Source organism: Carlito syrichta, unplaced genomic scaffold, assembly GCF_000164805.1.
Source record: "Carlito syrichta isolate Samal-C Ts95f unplaced genomic scaffold, Tarsius_syrichta-2.0.1 Scaffold50759, whole genome shotgun sequence".
NCBI lineage: Eukaryota > Metazoa > Chordata > Mammalia > Primates > Tarsiidae > Carlito > Carlito syrichta.
In genome coordinates, this window is record NW_006994855.1 from 123,407 (window position 1) to 147,146 (window position 23,740).

The window sequence follows — 23,740 nt, forward strand, 5'->3', positions numbered from 1 at the left end:
TTTTCTTTTCTTTTACTTATTTATTTTTTAAAATCTTGGCTCAAGCATCCTGGAGTTACCTTCAAGCATTTACTTTCAGATTATCTCTTTGTCAACATCAATTGAGACCAATTGCCAGGTATTAACAAAACAGGGAAATTTTCTACACGGGAATTATAAATAATACAAAAACACAATGCAGCTAATTTTCACATGCAATTTCACATAATCAGGAGATGAATGAGATGAAAGGCAAATAACTAATAAAAGACTTGGAGATTTCTGTCCAAAATTCACCATTAATTCCTCATTTTTACAGGCATCATAGTCATTATCTTTTATAAGAGCCAACTTTAGTGTTAAAATACAATTTTAAAAAAAGGACAAATCAGGATGGCTATTATGATGTTCCACTTCAACTTTTCAAAAGACAATTCATCTGCCAGTAAGAAATATTCAAAAATATTTCTCAAAAATTTTAAGTAAAAATAATGTATACTTCTGTATTTACACAAATATTTTGATTAAAACATTGCACTTATAGTAACTTATTCAATTAACTTTAGATAGTATTTGACATAGTCAAAAGTAAATTTTAGGTATTGTTGGCTTACACCTAGAATTTTATTCACACACACACAGAAAGAAGTCATTAGGATGTAGGTACAAACATTTTAGCACAAATATTCATAATTGTATGGATCAAAGTATGTTGTATACTCAGTAGCAGTAATGACACAATCACAACCGAGAAAATAAGCAAATTTGTTTTCTTTCAGTAATTCAGTAGATAGGGGTCAGCCCAATAGAATCTTCAGTGTGGGTTGTGGTTTTGCCAAAATCCCAATGTGACAATCAAGGGTAGGTCTTGTTTCTTGAATGCGATGGGCTATGATCAGTCATGTATGATTTTTGAGCAGCTATTGTCTTTGTATCCAACTGATTTAACTTTCAATCTGTTAAGAAAAGAAGATAAACATTGGTGTATAAACTTTTTTGTTTTATTACCTAATGTCCCACTCCTGATTGAGATACATACTTCAAGAGAGTTTTCAGGCAAATTCTCGAATTATTTTAATTTTCATAAAGAAACAAGTTTAGTTTGTCAGTGAGGTAATAAATCATTTGATACAATTTGAAAATATTATTTGTCATTATTCACATGGAAGATAATCTCATTTTATTAACCAGATATTTGTATGAAAATTTGTTCACAATGATCAATTCTGGATTATATTTTTTTACATTCAAGTAACAATTTTTTATGCATAGGTATCAATTAATCTCTTTAAGATAGAGTCAATGAAAACTATTAAAAAGCTTTGAGTAGTCTTAAATATTTATTCATGTCTACATATGGATATGACAATCATTTTATTCCTATTAATTTTAAGCTTAAAATAACTTATTAACATATTTATTATTTAATAATAAAGCTAATTGAGGATACTAAATGAAATCCACTATTTAATTAATAGCTGTTTGTTGAATGGCAATTTAATTTTGCAAAATATATTGAAGAGTTTCACAAATAATTAGTTAGGGATGCTAGCAGGTTGTACACTTTTAAGTAGATATATCTTATTAAATGAAAAATCTCTTGAAGAATGCCTTAGCATTAATTAGGGATATTAGATCTAGAGACCAAAATAAGTTCCATTTCTCCAAGGGATTTCAAGTCGTTTAATAATCTAAATGTAGCAAAATATCCTTCATAGCAAAGCATTACTTTATTTCTCTTTGTTTTTGTCAGCATACCAACTCCTCTGTTTTAAAGGCTCCTTGCCATTTGTATACAATTTCATAGCTATTAATAGAGTACTTATTTATAAATAAAGACAACAGAGTTTCTAAAACATCTCATGGAATTAAACATTAATTGCTTTATGCTTATACTAAATATAAGTATAAAATTATAAAAGTCTAAGTGATACTCTGTGTATAATTCACTATTTAATCTAACTAGTTTGTAAACATTTAACTTATTACATGGTAGATAATAATTCAATATTGTCACTCCTTGTGAATTACAAATTCATGAATTTGAAAGAATGTCAATTCATGGGACTGGATCTCTCTAATTTATGTTTACTCTACTTAATTATCAGAGGTTGTGTGGAGATATATGTCTTCAGCAACTCTATGTATTGTATTTATATCTTTGCATATTGCATATTTAGTATATGACACCCAGATTATAGCTGAAATGTTGGAGTTAATTACAGAGCTAATTAAATGACAAAAGTGTACAAAACAGTATTTCTCGATAATTCCAAAATTACCTAATGGCTATGAAGTCTTTTTAACAAAGGTGAATATTCTCAGGATTAATTTTCCCCATCCTTAGCCTTTTAGAATATAAACCATTTAATTCGTACCACTTTTGTTCAACTATTTTTAATATTAATCTTATTATTCAGGGACATATTTTTAATGTTTTAATTTAAATGCAACATTAACTTATCAATTGTGTGTGTGAGAGAGAGAGAGAGAGAGAGAGAGAGAGAGACACTTTTATCCTTTTGCTTTTCCAGGACTTTCCTGTAAGGTTTCACTGTCAAAATTGATGCTACAATTCTAAAAAAAAGCTTAATGTAAGAATAGTATGCTACAAAGGGGCTTAATTTGGGAAAATTCTCACTATTGTGGTACCCTGAGTCTCTCTCTCTCTCTCTCTCTTTTGAGTCAGAGTCTCACTCTATCGCCCAGATAGTGGAGTGGCTCACTCACGGCTACTGCAACCTCTACCTGCTGGACTCAGGCAATACTTCCACCTCAGCTTTCCAAGTAGCTGGGACTACAGGTATGCACCACCACACCCGACTAATTTTTGATTTATTGTAGAGATGAAGTCTCACCGTGTAGCCCAGGCTGGTCTTGAACCCATGGGCTCAGGCAATCCTCTCACCTCGGCCTCCCAAAGTGTTGGGATTATAGGCATGAGCTACTGTGCCCCACCAAGTCTTTCTCTTTCTAGTAGTCTGCACTGATTTTTTTCATTAAATTTATCCTATAACATTAAAATAAACTTACTGGATCTAATGAAAGCATTGGATTGTTTTTGAGTATCTCAGTTTCTCAAACATGAGGCTGTGGTAACAATTTCTAGTCATTCTGAGCAAAAAGAGCCACAAGCACAGGTACCTTGGAGAGGTCCTTCTCTGAAGATGCATCACATATTGATGTATTTGGCTTTCTTTTGTCTTAGAACTTCAGTCACTTCTCCATTTTAACTAGCCTGTGATGTAGGGACTTTGGTTCTCCAGTTTGGAAAATTTTGGAATATAAGAAGGTTTAGGAAAAATTGTGACAAGTCTTACACATCAATATAGTAAAAGACACATTCTTGGAAGAAGTATGGTCCCAGGAAAGTTAGAAATAACACAGGAGAAATAAAAGAAAATCTGTGGCATTAGGCTGTTAAATTTTTGAATATTGAACTATTCTTCAATTCATAACAGTAGTTATTTACTATTATAATCACCAGAATTTCTTTAATATTATTATTAGAAATTTTAGCATCTAATAGGCCAGTTAACTTCCTTTATTTTTGCCATCTTTTTCAGGATTTTGTAATAAATGTATGCTTTATTTGACTTAATTGCAGGAATGAGTAGATCATTTTATTTTTAATTTAAGATTTGTAACAAAGTAAATAGAATGAAAATTACCAATTATATTGAAGGAATAAAGCAATGTGCTAATCTAGGTTTGCTGGCTTTTTGAGGAAATGAAGACTTTCTTACTGATACAGAAGATTAAATCCTAGGTTTGACATTTTAGTGTTAGCATGACCCTAAAATAAGCTTAAGAATCCCACACTCTTCTTATGAAAGAACATAGAAGATAGTTTGTTATATTTAACAAATATAACTAAAGAAGAAGGGAAGTAGGAAAAAAGAGGGGGAAGAGAAGGACAGGAAAGAAAACAGCAATCGCATTTATATCCAAGAAATAATTCTGCCTGGTTGGTTTTTCTGGTCTCATTTGTTCAAATGTCCCTAAATCTATTAAGCTGACTTCTTTAAATATCCTTGGACCAGTATTTGGCAGTGGAGAAATACTTTTTTATAACAGTGTCTCCAAAATTGTATTTTTTTCCTTAGGTTTATTCTTGGTAATACATTTTTTGAAGAGTATTTTATCTAAAATTTTTTTAAATGTTGGAAGTGAATGAGTCCTAGATTGGCTGGCTCCTGATGGTTGCCACGGTATCAAAAATAGAATTGAATCTCAGATGGCCCATTCCCCAGATAATGAACATTGAAAAATGCAACATAAATTTTGAATGTTGATCTTCAAAGCATTTGGAGTGCATTTTTAACTGGATTAAGTCTTCAACTCTAGAATTTTCTTTGAAAGTAACTTGTGCTGTCTGGTCAAATCCTCTACTTTTTTACCTATTTATTGAACAAATTAATCATCGTTGTTTTAATCCAGTGTCTGCTATTTCCAATATTTGTATAACATGTGTCTGCTTCTGTCCTGTTTGTTCTTTTGCTCACAAAGCATGTTTTTATATATTCTTTTTATGTTCAATATTTTAAATTGAATATTAGATGTTATATAAAAGTGGAGTATTTGACAATATTATTTTCCTACAGAGTTTATTAGATGATGATGATGATAATTATTATTTAGACGTTATATGGTTTATGCCCCTTAGGTGAGGCTTATCCATGTCCAGTGTGACCCACCACTTTGACATACTTTTTCCAATGTTCTCAACTGACCTTCTAGAATATGTATCAGATTCACCCTTCCTTGGGAGACATGACCACCAATGTGGAGGTGGTTATTCTCAGTACATGAGAATCAATACAATTTGTTTTTGGCTTGTGAGACTCGATTTATTTTTAGGTTATCTGCAGTCTACCATCTTCATATGTAGATTATGATTTAGAACAGAAATCGTTCAGAGAACATCAGTCTCATTTCTCAGTGTTATTCTTCTTTTCATGAATGTCTACTCTCAAGGCTTGATTGTATTGGTGTATGTGAAATCCAGTGTTTTATATATTCAACCCAGTGGGGTTGACACAAGCTCTAGACTTTTACTTTCTTTCCTGCCTTCATGACCCATGAAAGTAAATGTATTTCTGAGAACAGAACTTTTGAGAAAGAAGAGAACATCTCAATGTGCATTTCTTTTCTTTGGAAACTTGGCTCCTGATGCTATTAAACTGTGCTGTTGCTTATTTTACTTTATTCACTGTTCTTCACAGGTAGAGCTATTATAATACCAGCTACATTTTCTAATATTCAGTGTTATTTTTATTTCAATCCTGGAATATTTTATTCTATTCTTTCTACATAAAACAATGACAATACAGTAAAATAACTAAGTTTCCTCTGAGTCTCTTTCTTTTTCAAAACTCATGTTCCCATACCATTAAATGTTCTTGACCTGTTTTCCAAGTCTGTTATCCTTTGAATGTCATTTTTTTCAGCTTCTCAAGTCTAAGTATTCGGTTATTTACACTACTGTCACAGAATATGTGGGAGAGATAGATTCTCCATCCAACTCTGTGCAAAATCAAGTAGTTTGTATAGATTCTCCAAGACACATGAGGGAACCTTTATTGTAAGAAAAAAATGGTATATATGGGTACATAAGGCAAAATTTAATATTTATTATTCAAATATTCCATATTATTGATTTTCCACGTTTATCTATGAGCATACACTAAATTTTTTGTTAATATTTGTCAATCAATATTTTTTCAATTTTTATTATTAGAAATTTTGTTTTAGTTTTCACTCGTTTACTTGTTATACAAGTTATGCCACCTATATATTTGCTGTGGAGTAAATGACTAATCGGCAAAATGTGACAATTTATTGCATAACTACTTTTTAAATGCAAGGTCTTTCATCTTCATATTAATATTGTATTGTACACTTTGATTTTGTTAGCATTTAATTGGTAATCTTTTGTCCATCTGCTTCCTTTCAGAATATCATGACAGAAGGAACATGCATTATAGTGTTTCCTTGTTATGATCAGGCACATATGAGGATCTGAGTGTTGATTCAACCCTCTTTGACTAATGAACTCACAAAATTATATTAAAGTCTTAAAATATTAGAACCAAATGGAACTTACTGTGCAAAGGATAATGCATCTGAAGCTCATTGTAGATATTGTTTATTGACCAATATGCAGCTGCAATTGATAAGTCAGTGGCATTGCTGTTATTTATGTAGCCCAGAAAAAGTTTCTATATGCCTAGGACATATAAAGCCTGAGAAAATTTCAGAGCTTTTTTGAATAAAGGTGCTTTTGTCCTCCTAGTCACACCCATAATGATCAACTGTATCCCTAGTATAGATGGATTCAGAAGTTTCACCTGGGTACCAAGAGACTTCTGTTTTGCTTTTTATGCTTTTGTTGTGTTTACTGCTCTAAATATTTTCTTTAACAAAAACAAATAAACAAAAATAAACAGTAAATATTTAGTTTTGAAGCTTGTTGAGAGTTAAGGGTTACTAGTAAATTTGGAGCAAAAGCTTTACTGTTAATTAATAAGTAGAGTTGGAATCAGTTTGATTTTATCTTTTCCGCATAAATTGTTTCTTTCACCTGGTAGTTTGAAGTAAATGTTTATTTTCATGCAAATGTATTCATTTTTTCTGCTATATCGAGTGGGTTCTAAAACAAAGCAAGATGGAGAAAAAAATATTATCTTTTTTAAAAAGATTTACTTATTCTATATACTTGACCATATTTAAATTCTACTTAATGTATATTTTCCCACAGAGAAAAAGTCATGTGTAGTCTCCAAAGTCTTTCCACTTCATTTGTCATCTGATAATCCTCTTTTTCTGGACAATTTAGGAAAGCATGTTACCTCACTAGGAGTTCTCTCTCCTTGTTTGATCTACTTTTCTTTTTTATTTTAAGTAGGTGGGAACAATTCACGGTTAGGTATACAAATGTTCATTAGGTAGGTACCCTTGTTGATGAAGTGTGCCCTCCTCCCCTGGCAGTTTCACATTACTGCCAATCCCACCCCTGCCCTCTCCTAGCAATTTCAGACTACTGCCAATTCCTTTCTTATAGTATTACATTTCTGTTCAAGGTTCACTAATGAGGGAGAATATGTGAAACTCGGTTCTTTATTTCTGTGATGGATCGCTCAGTATTATAACCTTTAAGTTCATCCAAGTTGCTGTAAATTCATAATTTTGTCCTTTCTTATGACTCCATAATATTTCATCATGCATATGTACATTTTTTTAATTCAGTCCTCTTTCGATGGGCAGCATGGTTGGTTTCATGTTTTTGCTATTGTCAATAATGTCGCAGCAAACATGCACTTGTAGGTATCTTTTCCCCCACCTTCCCCCTCGTCCAGTGTTCTGGGTTTTATTGGGGGCTGGGAGGCCCTGATATCTTTTTCATAGAGTGAGTTTCTTTGGGTATATTCACAGTAAGAGGATTGCAGTGTCATATGGGAGGTCGAATTTTAGATCTTTTAAGAATCGCCACACTTTTCCACAGAGGACGTACTAGGTTACACTCCCAACAACATCGTAGATGTTTTCCTTTTCACAGCATCCTCTCCAGCATCTGTTGTTTTTTGAATTATTGATGATGGCCATCCTGACTGCAGCCAGGTGGTATCTCAGTGTGATTTTAATTTACATTTCTTTGATGACTACTGAGGCTGAGCAGTTTTTCATGTATCTGTTGGCTGCTTGTATGACTTTTTTTGAGAAGTGTCTATACATACTTTTGCCCACTTGGGGCTGTTTTTTTTAGTTTGTCTTTTTCTGTTCAGCATGTGTGAGTTCCTGGTAGATCCTAAATGTTAGGCCTTTGTCAAATATACAGTTGGCAAATACCTTTTCTCAGTTTGTGTGCTGTCTCCCCGTTCTCGATGATTTCTTTGGCTTTGAAGATACTTGTCAGTTTGATGAGGTCCCACTTGTCTATCTTATCTCTTATGGCATGGGCACTTGGAGTTTTGATCAGAAATTGGTTGCCAGTTCCAATTTCAATAAGAATGTCTCCTGCATTTCCTAAGATTCTTATAGTTTGAGGTTTAACGTTTAGGTCTATGATCCATTTAGAGTTGATTTTTTTTTTTTTTGAGTTGGAGTCTCGCTCTGTCACCCAGACTGGAGTGCAGTGGCCGCTCCCTGCCACCACAGCCTCGACCTGCTGGGCTCCGGCATCCTTCCGCCTCAGCCTTCCAAGTAGCCGGAATTACAGGCATGTGCTACCACGCCCGGCTAATTTTTTTTTTGATTTATTGTAGAGATGAGGTCTCGCTGCCCAGGCGGATCTCGAACCCGCGGGCTCAGGCAATCCACTCACCTCAGCCTCCCAAAGGCGCGGGATTACAGGCTGAGCCACTGAGCCCGGCCAGAGTTGATTTTTGTGTATGGTGATAGGTAGGTGTCCTGTTTCAATATTCTGCTTGTGGTCAGCTAGTTTTCCCAGCACCATTTACTGAATAGGTTCTCCGGTCCCCATTGGTTGTTGGTGGAGGCTTTATTGATTGCTTGTCTTCTGAGACAATGCCATATGCTTGACTTATTATCCTCTCTAAAGTTCTGTAAACACATCTATAAAGGAGGAAGAATGTCTCATTCCCTATTAGGATTACTTCTTTAATTGTGTACAATATTCTTGGACTTCAAAGTGCACCAGAACTTTTATTGATAATTTGGAGTAAGTGAATATGACAATAAAAGTCTTTCTAGCTTTGGCTTTTTTGTTTCTTGTTTTTTGATGCCATGAATAATTTTCTCAGCATAGTTGAACTTACTGATATTCTTCCAGGGAACCAAAAGGAGATTAAATTAGTGTCGTATGAGGATTTTTTTTCCCATTATCTCCTCTCTGTGCTAAGTTTTAGTTATCCAAATAAGAAGATCCCTGCCACCTTGGCCTTACTCCCTATATAACCTTACATCATGAAAAATGTCAGAGTAGATCTATGAAGAGTAGTTCATATTTTTTTTTTCTTCTTGCAATCTTACATCTAAGTTCTCAGTTGTGGAAACTGGTAACAAATGGTTAACACTGCTCTCAATGCCTCCATGGGCCTCTAACCTTCTTAAACCTAAATTAGTACTGTTAATAGCATTTTCTGTATTTTTCTCTGTAATTTTCTCTGGCATCACTTAAAAAAAGGAATTGTGTGTGCTACAGGATTCATCTAATTATTAACAAATATCTGTCCAAAATTCATCAAAGTATGTGCTGTGTTATTTAGGTCATTTTTAAGTTTCAGAAATCACAATGATTTTAATCTTTTGTGATTTTTATTTTTTTTTTTACCATTTTGCTATCTTGCCAAAACATTTTTAAAAATTACATCTCACCTTTCTTCATTAAAAGCACTTCCACATTCCAACGTTGTTTAAAATATTTTGGTAAAAAATCTAGCATTCTGCTTGGTTCAAAAGGCCCTCAATAATTTAAATTACTACTTTTGCCACTAACAGATATTTACTTTTTTAAGAACAGTTCTGGGTTAACAAGAAAATTGTCAAGATAATACAAAGCATCTCTACAAACTCCATACTCAGTTTTGCTGTCACTAGTGTAATACATTAGCATGGTATATATTTTATATTTAATGAAATACTATTAATATGCAATAATTAATTTAATTGTACACAATTTCCGTATTTCCTTTGCTCATAATATTTTTTATTTCTATTCAAAGATCACATCCATGATGCCACATTGTTTATTCATCATAATTTTTTAGGTTCCTCTTGGCCACAACTATCTTTACATACTTTGTTTTTTATGACCTTCACAATTTTGAGGAGATCTGGTCAAGTATTTTGTTCCCCAATTGAATTTTCTTTGATTTTTTTTTTCTTAATTAGATTGTAGTTATCACTTTGGGCAGGAAAACAGAAAAGGTAAAACGTTATTTTTATCAAATCATATCAAGAGTATGTGTTTTTGGCATGATTTGTCCCTACTAACGTTGATCTGCATTACATTTTTGGTAGGTTTGCCGGGTTTCTTCATTGCGAAATTCCTCTTTTTTCTTATTTTTAAAATTGTTGTTTTCCCCAAAGCCTTTGTCAAGACCAAAAAAGAAACATTCTTTGGCTGTGGGTTTCCTGAGGTAAATTCCACGAAAGTGGGGAAACACCTTCAAACGGAGGCTCCCAAGATTGCTTCACTCCCAAAATAGTATGCATAAATCCTCCATTGATTCGCTAACATGGCCATGTAAGTTTTTCTAGGCACATATGGCTCTAACAGTTTCTATTCCAGGTCAGCACATCTCAGCTGTGACTCTCTGGATTCACCTGCCTCTTCAGATTTGTGCTGACAGGTTGTTCACCTCCATACGCAGACAGATTAAAAAAAACCACCAAAAACAAAAACAAATGACTAGTTTTCACCTTTTTCTGAGTAAAAAGGATAGATGTGATGACTTAGACTTTTTTACGTTGGAACTGATACTAGAACTCAACTCCCCTTTTTGATCCCCATTCCTCCTCCAGTGGGCACGATGACAAGTCCCTGCATAAATAACATTGCTTCTTGCCCGTGAGTGTTGCATAATTTCCCCTGCATTTCCCTGTGCTGTGTGCTTTGTGAATAACATCCTCACTTTCGTACTTAAGGTTATTCGGAACCCTGGTTTCCTTATTGACTTACTCACTTCTGTTTCTCTCTCACTCTCATCAATAGCGTATATTGTATTATAGGCAAATAATACAATCCTCAAAGCTTTACTCCTCATTCAATGACGGGTTTGTACTTTTTCAAACATTATTTCCTTCCACTTCAGACAGTTCTTAGCAATAATTTTACTTTCGTTATTGCCTTGTTTAGCCTACTGAAATTTACCGGACTCAACCAGCAAATACATTTTCAGAATATCAGAGTTTCATCTCAGAATACTGTTGCAGAAGTACAAATATACTACAAATTATATGTTTTTTTCAAATTAGTATAAGACTCCTAATTTATTATATCACAAATAATATATGTCACCTTTAAGGAATGAATATATTTTTCTTATTATCACTTCAGCATTGTACATAATTATTATTTTTAAGAAAAAGTTATACAAGTAATATCAAATAAAATATTGAATACAGAAAATTAATTTCAAGTTTGTCAACATTAAACATCTATGTTTATTTTAATACTTAATTTTTATATTTTCAGAAAAATAAAATAATGCATAATTGGCACACATTTATATTTCTAATTTTAGCTAAAATATCATATTCCAAAAGAAATTTCTATATTATAAATGTTAATAATAGTCACCTTTTATTTATATGATATTCTATTGTGTATTAGGTAAGACATTTTAAATTTATGTCTTTACATCTGCTTTTAAATATTTGTCAATTTACCTGTCTGACATCATCAAACAAAATAGCAAGGCTCTAAAGCCATGTATCTTTTTTCCATTTTAAATGTACTGATATCACTAGAACTAAATGTAAATAGCGTGTATATATATTTATAATAAATAATTATTTTACTTACATATTATGCATTACTCTATAGAGCAAAATAAAACCATGATTCATTCTTCTTTAGTTTAAAAGGAAGTCTTAGTTAAAATTTAATCTAAAAATCTCTGTTTTAAGTTGAAGTGTTATGAAATATTTAAAGTTGAATGACATTAATCATATGCAAGTTAACATAAATACATAGAGATAGAACAATTGATAGTTTAATTTTAAGCAAAAGTATTTACAAGAAAGCAAGAAATGTAAACCAAAAAACTTGTATAACTTTTCCTCAAAAATGAGAATAAAATATCTGTGGTACCATAGATATATAATAAATCTTTTTTTTTTTGAGTTGGAGTCTCACTCTGTCACCCAGACTGGAGTGCAGTGGCCGCTCCTGGCCACTGCAGCCTCGACCTGCTGGGCTCCAGCGATCCTTCCGCCTCAGCCTTCCAAGTAGCCGGAATTACAGGCATGCGCTACCACGTCCGGTTGATTTTCTGATTTATTGTAGAGATGAGGTCTCGCCGCCCAGGCGGGTCTCGAGCCCGCGGGCTCAGGCAATCCACTCACCTCAGCCTCCCAAAGGCGCGGGATTACAGGCTGAGCCACCGAGCCCAGCATAAATCTTAATAGAAAAAAAAATGCTTCTAAAGGACACAATTAAAAAGCAACAAAAGTCAGGCACAGTGGCTCACGTCTGTAATTCCAGCACTTTGGGAGGCTGAGGTGAGGGGATTGCCTGAGACAATGGTTCAAGAACAGCCTGGGCAACTTGAGGAGACCTCAGGTAGTGTGAGCCTGTAGTTCCAGCTACTAGGAAGGCTGAGGTGGAAGAATCGCCTTAGCCCAGCTGGGTGACACTGGGGTGGCCGTGAGTGTGCCACTGCACTTCAGCCTGGGCGATGGAGTGAGACTCCAACTCAAAACAAAAAAATAAAAAATAAAAAAATAAAAGCAACAAATATACAAGCTGATGGGAAAAATTAAATAAATGTTATATTAAGAATAGGTATGAATCCAATTTACAACTAAGATAGAATTTTTGAAAGAATAGATCAATGCACATGCATTTTGCAGCAATGAGGCTTTTCTAAAACTATTTAAATATGCAGAAAAATAAAAGTACTTTTCAAATGTAATTTATGGAAATGATACTAAGAAGAATTTCATTATTCAATGTTGAATTATTTTTCAATACCATGCTTTAGAAGATATTGATTGAAAGCCAATTTCTCGTTCAAGATATTTAAAGTAAGTTAAGTAGAAAATATCTGCACGTCCACGTCCTTTCCAGTGACTTGGGCTTTTATCTGCAGTAATATACCAATGTCATCATGTTTCATTTTTATATAATTTAACCCCGACTTGCCAAATTTTAATACGCATTTGCTCAACCTTAAAGTATGTTTTAATTTAAATTTAATATATTTTAAGATCTGAATACCTTTAGAATTTCAGATTTAAGTTAAAGCTTAGATGTTTTCTTTTTTACAAACAAAAATGTATCATCATAGCTTCATAATTTTTAGACTTCACAGTGTATATCACTTTTCTAGAAAATCTTTGGGATCTTCACCTGTGTTCTCATAGAGTTTTGGACTAGCAAAAAATAATTAGTGTAAAAAGGGAACATGGGTTATTAAAGGAGGAAGCATGAATGAAAAAATCAAGTCAGCATATGTAAGGAAGAGATATCTCAGTTGAAACTTGAAGTATCAGTTACCTTTGTCTATTTGTTCAAGGATTTTGCTGGGAAAAACAGCCTACCTACACAAAAAGAACAAAACCTTTTCAACTCCAGTGATAACGGAATCTCCAAGAGTTGAAAGAAGGCATCTCTGCATCAGTGAATAAAGCAAGCAAGCCCATGATGGCCAGAAATAAGGCTAGAGAAGTAGCTAAATGATATAGTGTGTACAGATGTGTAAGGCATGTTAAGGATTATGGATTTTCTCTTTAGCTGTGGCATGACAACATCATATCTGCACACATATATGGTACACAGTCATAATCACTTAAATTGTTGGAATGAGAAAAAAATCGAGAAGAAACCTATGTAAAGAGTTTCTAGCTAATGGGAAGAAATCATTTACAGGGATTTGAGTATCCATTATTTTCCACAATAGCCTTAAAATTCTGAAACCCATTGTATAATCTTAATCAGTGTCTTTAGAACCTTCTACAAAATACAATAAAGCCAGAATGCTTAAACTTTCATTGTGCTAGTCTTGATTTATATGCAATATACTTCTAATATTTTAACCTAATTCCAACTTTTAAAACATTATTCTTAAAGTATGATATATATGTATAGATGTGTATATTACAAATGAATGTCTTGGATTCATTTAATTGTACTTATTCATGTATTTAGCACACAGATCCAAAAACATAATCCTACCAGCACCACTAAAAGTCTTTCCTTCTGCCCCATTCCAGTCAGTGCCTTTTTAAGGATCACCACTGTCTGAACTCTAGCAGTAAAATTTTCCTAAGTTTTGTAGATTATGTAAATTGAATCATATAGCATGTTTTATCTTTTGTCTTTTTACTCAATATTTAATTTGTGGCATACATACGTATTTTTACATGAAGTTGTAGTTTATTAATCCCACTGCTATGTATATATTATTATTAAAATACACCATAAATTATTTATCTAGGCTACTGTTAATATGTATTAGTTGTTCCAGTTTGTTGTTATTCTGTTAGTACTCCTAATGACATTCTAGCACATGTTTTTTGGTATACTCCTGCAATTATAATTATTGAATGTATATCTGGTAGCTAAAAAAGAAGAAGAAAGACTCAGAGGGTAGAACTGAGATCCCAGAAGAGAGTATCATGAAATATTATTCTCAGACCTTGAAATCCAATGCAGTTTGCACAGGTGGATTTCAAAACAGTTTTTAAGCAGCTCATCAGAAAGATTATGCACCATGGTAAAGTGAGATTTATGTTAAAAATGCAAGGATGGTTGGACATATACAAATAAATAAATGTGATATGCCACATAAAACAGAAGGAGATACAAAAACTATATAATTATCTAAACAGAAACAGAAAAGCATTTCATAAAATTCAACATGCTTGCATGAGAAACCTTGATTTAAATGAACTTCAGGCTTGCCATATATCATATTACAGACATATTTTTTAATCTAGCTGCAGAACCATGTAGATTTGAACCTGGGGTCATAAATTCTTAGGGAAAAAAATGTTCATTTTTGGTTTCAATCAGAACCAAGAACAAGCCTTAGACCAAAGCTTGATTGTCTCCATGGGACCACATTTTCCTTTGATTTAATCATCAGAAGATTTATTACTTTCCTCTCAGTTAAAATTACTTCAAAATTTTGTTTGTATTTTTAAAATTCAGCAGACTTTTCAATTGTGTTCTACAGGGAGCAATTTTTGCATATGCCTGCATCCACCAGGGAGTCTATTTATAAGCAGTTTGCCTTTTTTTTCTTTTTTTTGAGTTGGAGTCTCACTCTGTCGCCCAGACTGGAGTGCAGTGGCCGCTCCCGGCCACCCCAGCCTGGACCTGGTGCGCCCCGGCGATCCTTCCGTCTCAGCCTTCCAAGTGGCCGGAATTACAGGCATGCGCTACCACGCCCGGCTGTTTGATGTATTGTAGAGATGAGGTCTCGCTGCCCAGGCAGGTCTTGAACCTGCGGGCTCGGGCAATCCACTCACCTCAGCCTCCCAAAGGCGCGGAATTACAGGCTGAGCCACCGAGCCCGGCAGTTTGCCTTTTATTATATCTATTGTCCATATCCATAGCTTTGCTCACATCTGTACTCTAATGTCTGTACCTATAACTCTATATAGCTACTTATCCATTTTATACAACTGAAGATTAACTTATGTTGGATATTTTAATAGATATTTGGATTGCTTGAATGTCATAAACCGTTGTTAGTGTTTCTCGTATTTTGATATTTGTTCCTTATATTTTTTTAGTTGGGTTAATTTGAGAAGCCACTTCTATCTCTCAATTTTATTTGTTGTTTTATCAGTAAAGTGAGGTAACAATATCTTCTGACCAAATTACAGGATTTTGTCGCACTTTCAAAGGAATTCCATCGATGTTTCCAATAAGATAACATATTCATTCATCTTTAAAAACTATGATCTATATATACAGCATTATATTGATATAGAACAAATAAACGATATTATCTTATAACCCGTAATATTGCCTGCCCCTGTGAACTACTTAGCTTTAAGTTTTGTATTTTTGTAATGGGTATTCTTTTTTCAGGTAACAAGTGCTTGAAACAGAGAAGTGACAATTATTATTTGATGAGATCTGAAATAAATGTAGGTTTGAGGATTTTAGGTTAATGCACTATCAAGTGGCAAAGATGCATATTTTCATTTTCCTTAATCCTCTTCTCTTTATGAGTTTAACTACAGAATCTTCATGCTGTACATAATTGTTATGCTAACGTTAAATATAGTTCTATGATTCTTAAACATCCTACTATACATGCTGTTTGTACTCATATTCATCCAAGCTATATCTTATTTCATCCAATCATTTCCTAATGAATTTGAGTGGAGACAGCAATTTTCTCTTACTATTGTTTATGGTTTAATTGTTTAGGTTTATGATTTAAATTTTAGAGATGATTTAAAGTGTATGTAATATAAAATACTTTGTAAATTTCAAAAAAAAAATGTACACATCAGTTACTGAAAGGTGCAATTCATGTTTTTCTATGTTCCATATATAATCACTAACTGAATTATCTTTTCTCATTCATACTTTTGATATGATATGCACATAACAAAAAAACTTGTATTGACAAAATGAGAACTTGATGGGTCATTTTCATAAAACACATAAAGTAGAAATGTAGGATAATAGAAATAATTTTTATACCTGCAAACAAATTTCTTCTGCTGTACTATTCCAACAGTTAAGAAAAAATAGAATCAAATTTTTAAAAAATTTGACTGTATGGGATTTATAATAATCAGATTAATTTAGTAAATGCTAGAATATCATTCAGTTGTCAGAATTTTTTCTTACTTTTTCATTGTCTTATCTTTTAAAAAAAATATAAAAATTTACATAACCTCAGTCATATTACCCAAATAATATGTTTACCATATTTTCTGTATTCCCCATCATTCTTTCTCTTGCTTTTTTAATAATATGTTCTGTTTCTCTCAAGAACCCTGTTTAAAAAACAGAAGGTGCAAAATATTCAACAATAACATAAAAAATAATTAAGTTAGGTGCATATTAAGAATTAAAAGTTAATAGTAACAAGTTATGTTAAGGCCTAAATTGATTGAGGTGTGGGCATGGACACCACCACATTTGTTTGGTAGAGAAAACTTAGATGGAGAATACTCACATCTATAAATCAAGAGTGCAACATAGAGAGAAAAGAAGTGAAAACAGATTCACATTCATTTTTTTTCTCTTATTTTTTTTATTTTAAAGAGGTAGGGTACAATTCAGAGTCAGGTATACAAATATTCATGAGGCAGGTACCTTTGATGAGGTATGCCCCTGCCAACCCACAGATTCCCACTGCTGCCAATCCCTTTCTTGTAGTGTTATGATAATTTTTCAAGGTCTGCTTATGAGTGAGAGCATGTGATACTCAGTTCTTTGTTTCTGTGATACATCACAGTATTATAGACTCTAAGTCCATCCAGGTTACTGTGAAGTTCATGATTTTATCCTTCTTTCTGGCTGCATAATATTCCATCGTGTATATGTACCATATTATTTTTATCCAATTCTCTTTTGATGAGCAGCATGGTTGGGTTCCTGTTCTTGCTACTGTGAAAAATGCTGTGATAAACATATGTATACAGGTATGAAATAGGTTTACATTTGTATCTACATATTTAGAAACAGCTAACAAGGATATGCCTCTGCATCCTGTAACACAGTATGATATTCAAAATTCTAACATTATAAACACAATGTATTCCAAAGAGTTTGGTTCTGAAACTATAAAGCCAAGTATACTCATTATTCCCGTACCTGGAGTTTGTTGTGGACAGCACAGCACACTGCTTGTACTTTGAGAAGTTGTGTCTAATTCAGGTAACAGAAAAAGAAAACTGAAAAAGTTATTGAATTTGAAGTTAGAAAACCATATATCTGATAAGGGGTTAATATCCAAAATATGTTTTAGAACTCCTGCAACTCATTGCCAAATAAATAAAATAAAATAACCAGAATACGTGCAAGTGACCAACAGGTGCATGAAAACGTGCTCAATATTACTAATCATCTGGGAAATGCAAACCTAACTCATAATGACATCTTTTGACACCTGTAAGGATGGTCATTACAAAGTAAACAAGCAAACACTCAATTAAAAACAAACAATAAATTTTTCAAAAATTATTGGCATGGAGGTGGAGAATTTGAAAACCTTGTGTACTGCTAGTGGGAAGGTTAAATGATATGTCTTCTATGAAAAACAGCATAGAGATTCCTCAAAAAATTGAAATTAGAACAACTGTATGACCCAGCATACCCACTCCTGGGTATTTATCCAAAAGAATTGAAATTCGAATATTGGAGGAATAGTTGTGTTTCCAAGATCATTGCAGCATTATTCATAAATAGCCATGAGATAGAAATAGCATAAATGCTCATAGATAAATCGATTTCAAAAAATAAAGTATGTACATGCAATGAAATATTAGTCAGCCTTAAAAAAGAAGGAAATCCCATCTTAGGCCAATCTTGTTGATCCTTGAGAACATGATGGTAAATGAAATAAGCCGGTCACAGACAACCAAGTATTGCATGCTTTCATTTCCATGAAGTTATGGCAATAGTTAAAATCTTGGAAATGGGTAGCAGAATGGTGGATGCTTGGGACTGAAGGGAAGGTAAACTGGGGAGATACCATTCAACGACTGAAAGTTGTAGTCACGCTACATGAAAAAGATTTAGAGATGAACACAATGCTTGTCAAAGAGTTTGGTTCTTAAACTACAAGGCCAAGTATATTCAGTATCCCTGTAACTGGAGCTCGAAAAACATGGCATGTTTGTACTTTGAGAAGTTTGGATAATTCAGAGAAAGGGAAACTGAAAGAGTGATTAAGTTTGATCCTATGCAAAAACGTGCATATAGTTAAAAATATTGTATTCTACACTCAAAAATGATTAATATTGTAGATGTTATTTTTAATAACAATAAAAAATACAATAATTGAGTGTGAATTTCCAGCTAAGAAGGAAGATGCATGGTTTGGGAGTACATAAAATTTGATTCAAATGAATTAACATAATATGACCTATACCCAGTGTTTTGAATTATAACTTCATATTTAAAGCAAAAATTATTCTAAATTGATTTTCACTATTATGACTTGTTGATTTGAAAAATTTTCCTTCTAGTAAACCATTAGATGACTTGTCAAATTAGATTACCTATCAGGGGTTGAGATATTTTATAAACTTAATAAAGTATATAAGTATGTCTCTGTGTGTGTGTGTGTGTGTGTGTGTGTGTGTGTGTGTGTGTATACTCACACACACACACACATATATATATGCTCACACATACACATATACAAACACTGGTTATAACTATCTACTCGACACATAAATTATCCAAGGACCATTTTCACTTATTGACCTAAATATTTACACAACAATCTTATAGTCAATTAATACTAAAAAATAGAAACCACGTATACTGTTTTACAAACATTATTAAATTTAAAAGTTAGACAATTTTCACCTGGGGCACTTCAAAGTTAAAACTATACCTCTATACAACTCAAATTTAATTGAAATTAAAACTGAGGGCAATAACAAAAAAGGCTTATGATTACAACATCAAATCATATGTTGATGCAGGCAGATAATCAATGATATAAAATTCAAAATTTAAATTGTATCTCCTGGAAGGCAAGGAGGACAGAAACAATGAAAGTTAGTGTTACATACAAAAAGATCAAAGGAACGGCAACAGCATAAAGATTCACTCAAATAAAGGATAATAATTATAGAATATAAATTAAATAATGAAGAAATGAGAAAAAGCAAAACACAACAGTGTTTTAAATAAAATCAAAATGTATCACTATAAATATTAATAAAGATGACAACATATTGGCCACTAAGTGTAAGAAAAAGTAAAAGTAAAAGAAAATGGACGAAAATACAGAAAGAAAACTTGTAACAACATATCTGAAGAAGATAAACTTTGCAAATGAATATAATAAAAAATGTTTACCAGTAAATTGATAAAAACAACAACAATTAACTGTTGTTTCAAAACTATAACAACTATCCATAGTAACAACAGTTATAACAATGTTACCTTTCTTAGAACTATAATTCCAAAGAAAAGCTTTGAAAGGTCAAAATTATCTTTGACATTATTAGGCTAATGTTATTATTTCCCAAATGCTTTCTTACTAAACCTCAAATGTCAGATAAATTCAATATTATATAAACTAAGAGTTGTCTTATTCATTATATAAGTCTACTGCTGTGACTCTCAAAATCTAGCGTACGTTGATATCATCTGTTGCTGGGCATACAAAATTTCAGATCACTGTAACCAACTCATTATGTCTCATCACATATTCTGAGGGATATCTAATGATTTTCCTTTCTAAAAAGTTCCCTGATGATGTTGATGCTGCTGATCAAGAAACCTTTATGTCACCATGTAGCAGCAACATCTTCCTGTTTTCCAACATCTGTCCTACTCTTTTCCAATTCATTTCCCACAATGCAGCTCAAGTAACCTTTTTTTCTTTTAAAGATGTGGGGTGCAATTCAGAATTAGGTATACAAGTGGTCATCACGCAAGTAAAGTTTTGGCCGCCTTTTGGTTCCCACTTCACCTGATTTGAGATCAGGGATGCCTATTGATGTTATGTGTCTCCCCTCCCTCCCTTAAGTGTCCCGCTACCGCCAATCCCTTTCTTATTGTATTAGGGTAAATGTTTAGGGTCCGCTTATGAATGAAAACATGTAGTATTCAGTTCTTTGTTTCTGTGATAGATCACTGAGTATGGTGGACTCTAAATCCATCCAAGTTGCTGTGAAGTCCATAATTTTGTTCTTCTTCATGGCTATATAATATTCCATAGTATACATGCACATTTTTTTATCCAGTCCAATTTTGATGGGCAGCATGGTTGGTTCCACGTTTTTGCTCTTGTGAGTAGTGCTACAATAAACATGCATGTGCAGGTATCTTTTTTATAGAGTGATTTGGGTTCCTCCGGTTATATTACCAGAAGGAGGAATTGTCACACTGTTTTTCATAGAGGTTGAACTAGTTTGCATTCCCACCAACAATGTAGAGGCATCCCCTTTGCTCTGCATTCTTGCCAGCATCTGTTGTTTTTTGTTTGATTAATGATGGCCCTTCTTACCTTAATCTACAGTTTAGAAAGTGTTAAAGTTTTCAAACTGCCCTTGCAGTAAAGTCAAACTCCAGCATAACCGTAAGGCCCTGCATCATATGGCCTCAAATATCAACAGAAACCTCACTACTGCCTCATTATCCTTGGGCTCCAATCACACGAGGTTACCATGATTGCCTTTTAAATCTCTGCTCTCCTCCTATGGGCATTTGTGTATGTTGTATCCTCTCTCCAGAACAACCTTTCCCTCAAATTCACTCAGATTAAAAACTGTAGTTTCCCCTTATCTCTCAATTTATTGTTTATTGTATTTTTTTCAGATACTCAGTTTTAAGTTGGCAGATGAAAAACTGTATCTATTTATTGGATGCAACATGTCTTGATATATGTATACATTGAGGAATAGCTCAAATGAGCTGATAAACATATGCACTGTCGCATATACTTACTACTTATTTGTGATGAAAACACTTTCATCTCTTAGCAATTTTCAAGAACACAATGCACTGTTACTAGCTATAGTCACGATGCTGTATATATTCACTGAATGTTTTTCAAGCTTTATTTTAGTATCCAGATGTGGGATACAAGTCAGGATTCAGTACATAAGTAATCTACATGCAGGTGAAGTTTGGGCCTCCAACCGGTCCTCACTTCCCCTGGTTTAGGACCAAGTACCCCGTTTATTGTCACGTTCCCTACCCCCACCACTCAGCAGTGTCCAGCTACCGCTGATACCTACCTTTCTTGTGTTATTGTGGTTAATGTTCAGGTCCCACTTATGAGTGAGAACATCTGGTATTCAGTTCTTTGTGATAGATTACTAAGTATGATTGTCTCCAACTCCATCCAATTTTCTGCAAAGTACAAAAATAATGTACTTCGCAGCATATTCATTGTATCTTAAAAGAAACACTAACTGACTCTTCGGACGGATTTGGAATTTCTGCTTAAACGCTGGATGGTGCTGCACAGCTCTCCCTCGAGGCACTCTGCTTCTAACACAATGGCATGCACACAGCAAGCACAGTGACATTCAGTTAGTATTTCCTCAATAGGTATGACACCAGTAGTAATATAAAGGAAGCAAAGAAGACATCATCAATAAAGTAAATCTATACACACACACACACACACACACACACACACACACATGTATTTATTTTCAACATTTCAATTATCTTCAGGGAACATTTTTGCACTGTTGGTAAGAGTGCATACTAATATAACCTCTGTGGGAAAAAGTGTGGTGATTCCTAAAAGATCTACAAATCGGTTTTCCATACAACCCAACAATCTCCCTTCTGGAAATATACCCAGAGGATCTCAAATCACTTATAAAAAAGATACCTGTATGTGCACGTTTATTGCAGCATTATTCATAATAACAAAAAACATGGAACCAACCGTGCTGCCTATCGAAAGTGGACTGGATAAAAAAAGTGGTACATATACACGAAGGAATATTACACAGCCATACAGAAGGACAAAATTATGAACTTGGCAGCAATTTGGATGGATTTAGAGTCTATAATATTCAATGATCTATCACAGAAACAAAGAATTGAGTGCCACATGTTCTCACTCATAAGCAGACCCTGAACAATTATCATAATACTACAAAAAAGGGATTTGCAGCAGAGGGAAACTGCCAGGAGAGGGAGGGGGGCACATTTCATCAGTAAAGGCACTGATCTCAAACCAGGTGAAGTGATCACCAAAGTGAGGCCTAAACTTTACCTGTATGGTGACCATATGTAGGCCTAACCCTGAATTGTACCCCACATCTTTAAAATAATGATCTAAAAAAAAAAATCAGAATTGACACACACACAAAAGCTTCCTCTCTGGTCTGGGACATAAAGAATAAAATAAAAATTTACCAGTCATAAGTGCCCACCAAATTCTTTTTGATATTTTACTTAGGATTTCGCATGTAAGAATTTTAGAGATTTGAAGTAGTACTATTTACACAGCACTGAATCCTAACTACAGGTCATCCTGCCCCTACCATAAAAAAATTGTCTTCAGAGAATTTTACTGATAATGGGAAATGTTCACAGTATAGTAAATTTAAGAATTAGGAGATTCGGTTTTCTTCTCCATGCGTTCATTTATTTTTCTTTATGTTCCTTTGCACTCTGCTTACCCATTTAGTCTAACCTGCAGTCAGTATGCCGTCAAACTTTGGTCTTCTTGATGTTGGGCTGGTTGAATCTAGTAGGATTCAAACACTTCCATGCTTGGATGTTTTTCCAATTGTCTGTACTCATAGTCTGACAAGTATCAATTTCTAACATCTCTTGATCTTTAGTGGCAAGCATCTTTGAAGGCTAACCCATCCCCTCTGCCCATAGCTCATCTTTCTTTCTCCAAAATAAGGCAGCTTAGTAAGAATCTGCCAGTACTTGCCCCACTTGTTTGCCAAACTCTGAGATGAATTATCAGAAAGCAAGTATTCAGTATGACGTAGGGGTACAATTCATATTGGTCAATTGGGGTTACATTTAGAATACTCTTTTTATGTTTAGACATAGATATAGCTTATTTCCTATTTTTATTGTATAGTTCGTTTTAATTTGTACCTGAAGTTGATATAACTCAAATCCCGATTTTTCAGTAAAAAGCTAAACTATTTATTTAGTTTCTGGAAAATCTGAGACGTTTGCATGAATATTAGGGAGTAAAGATGCTTTTAAGAATATAAGCATGCTATTTTTATTTTATCAATATTAACTTAAATTATGAATTCATTTTTATTATTTTGTCAATACTTTCCAGAATCATATCCCACTAGTATCAGTTATGAGTCTTCAAATACACAAAATCAACAGAAGAGAGAAAAAAGAGAGAAAAAGAAAAAGAAACGGGGAAGGAGAGAGGGAAGGGGAGAGAGAGGGAGAGATAGAAGAGGGGTAGGG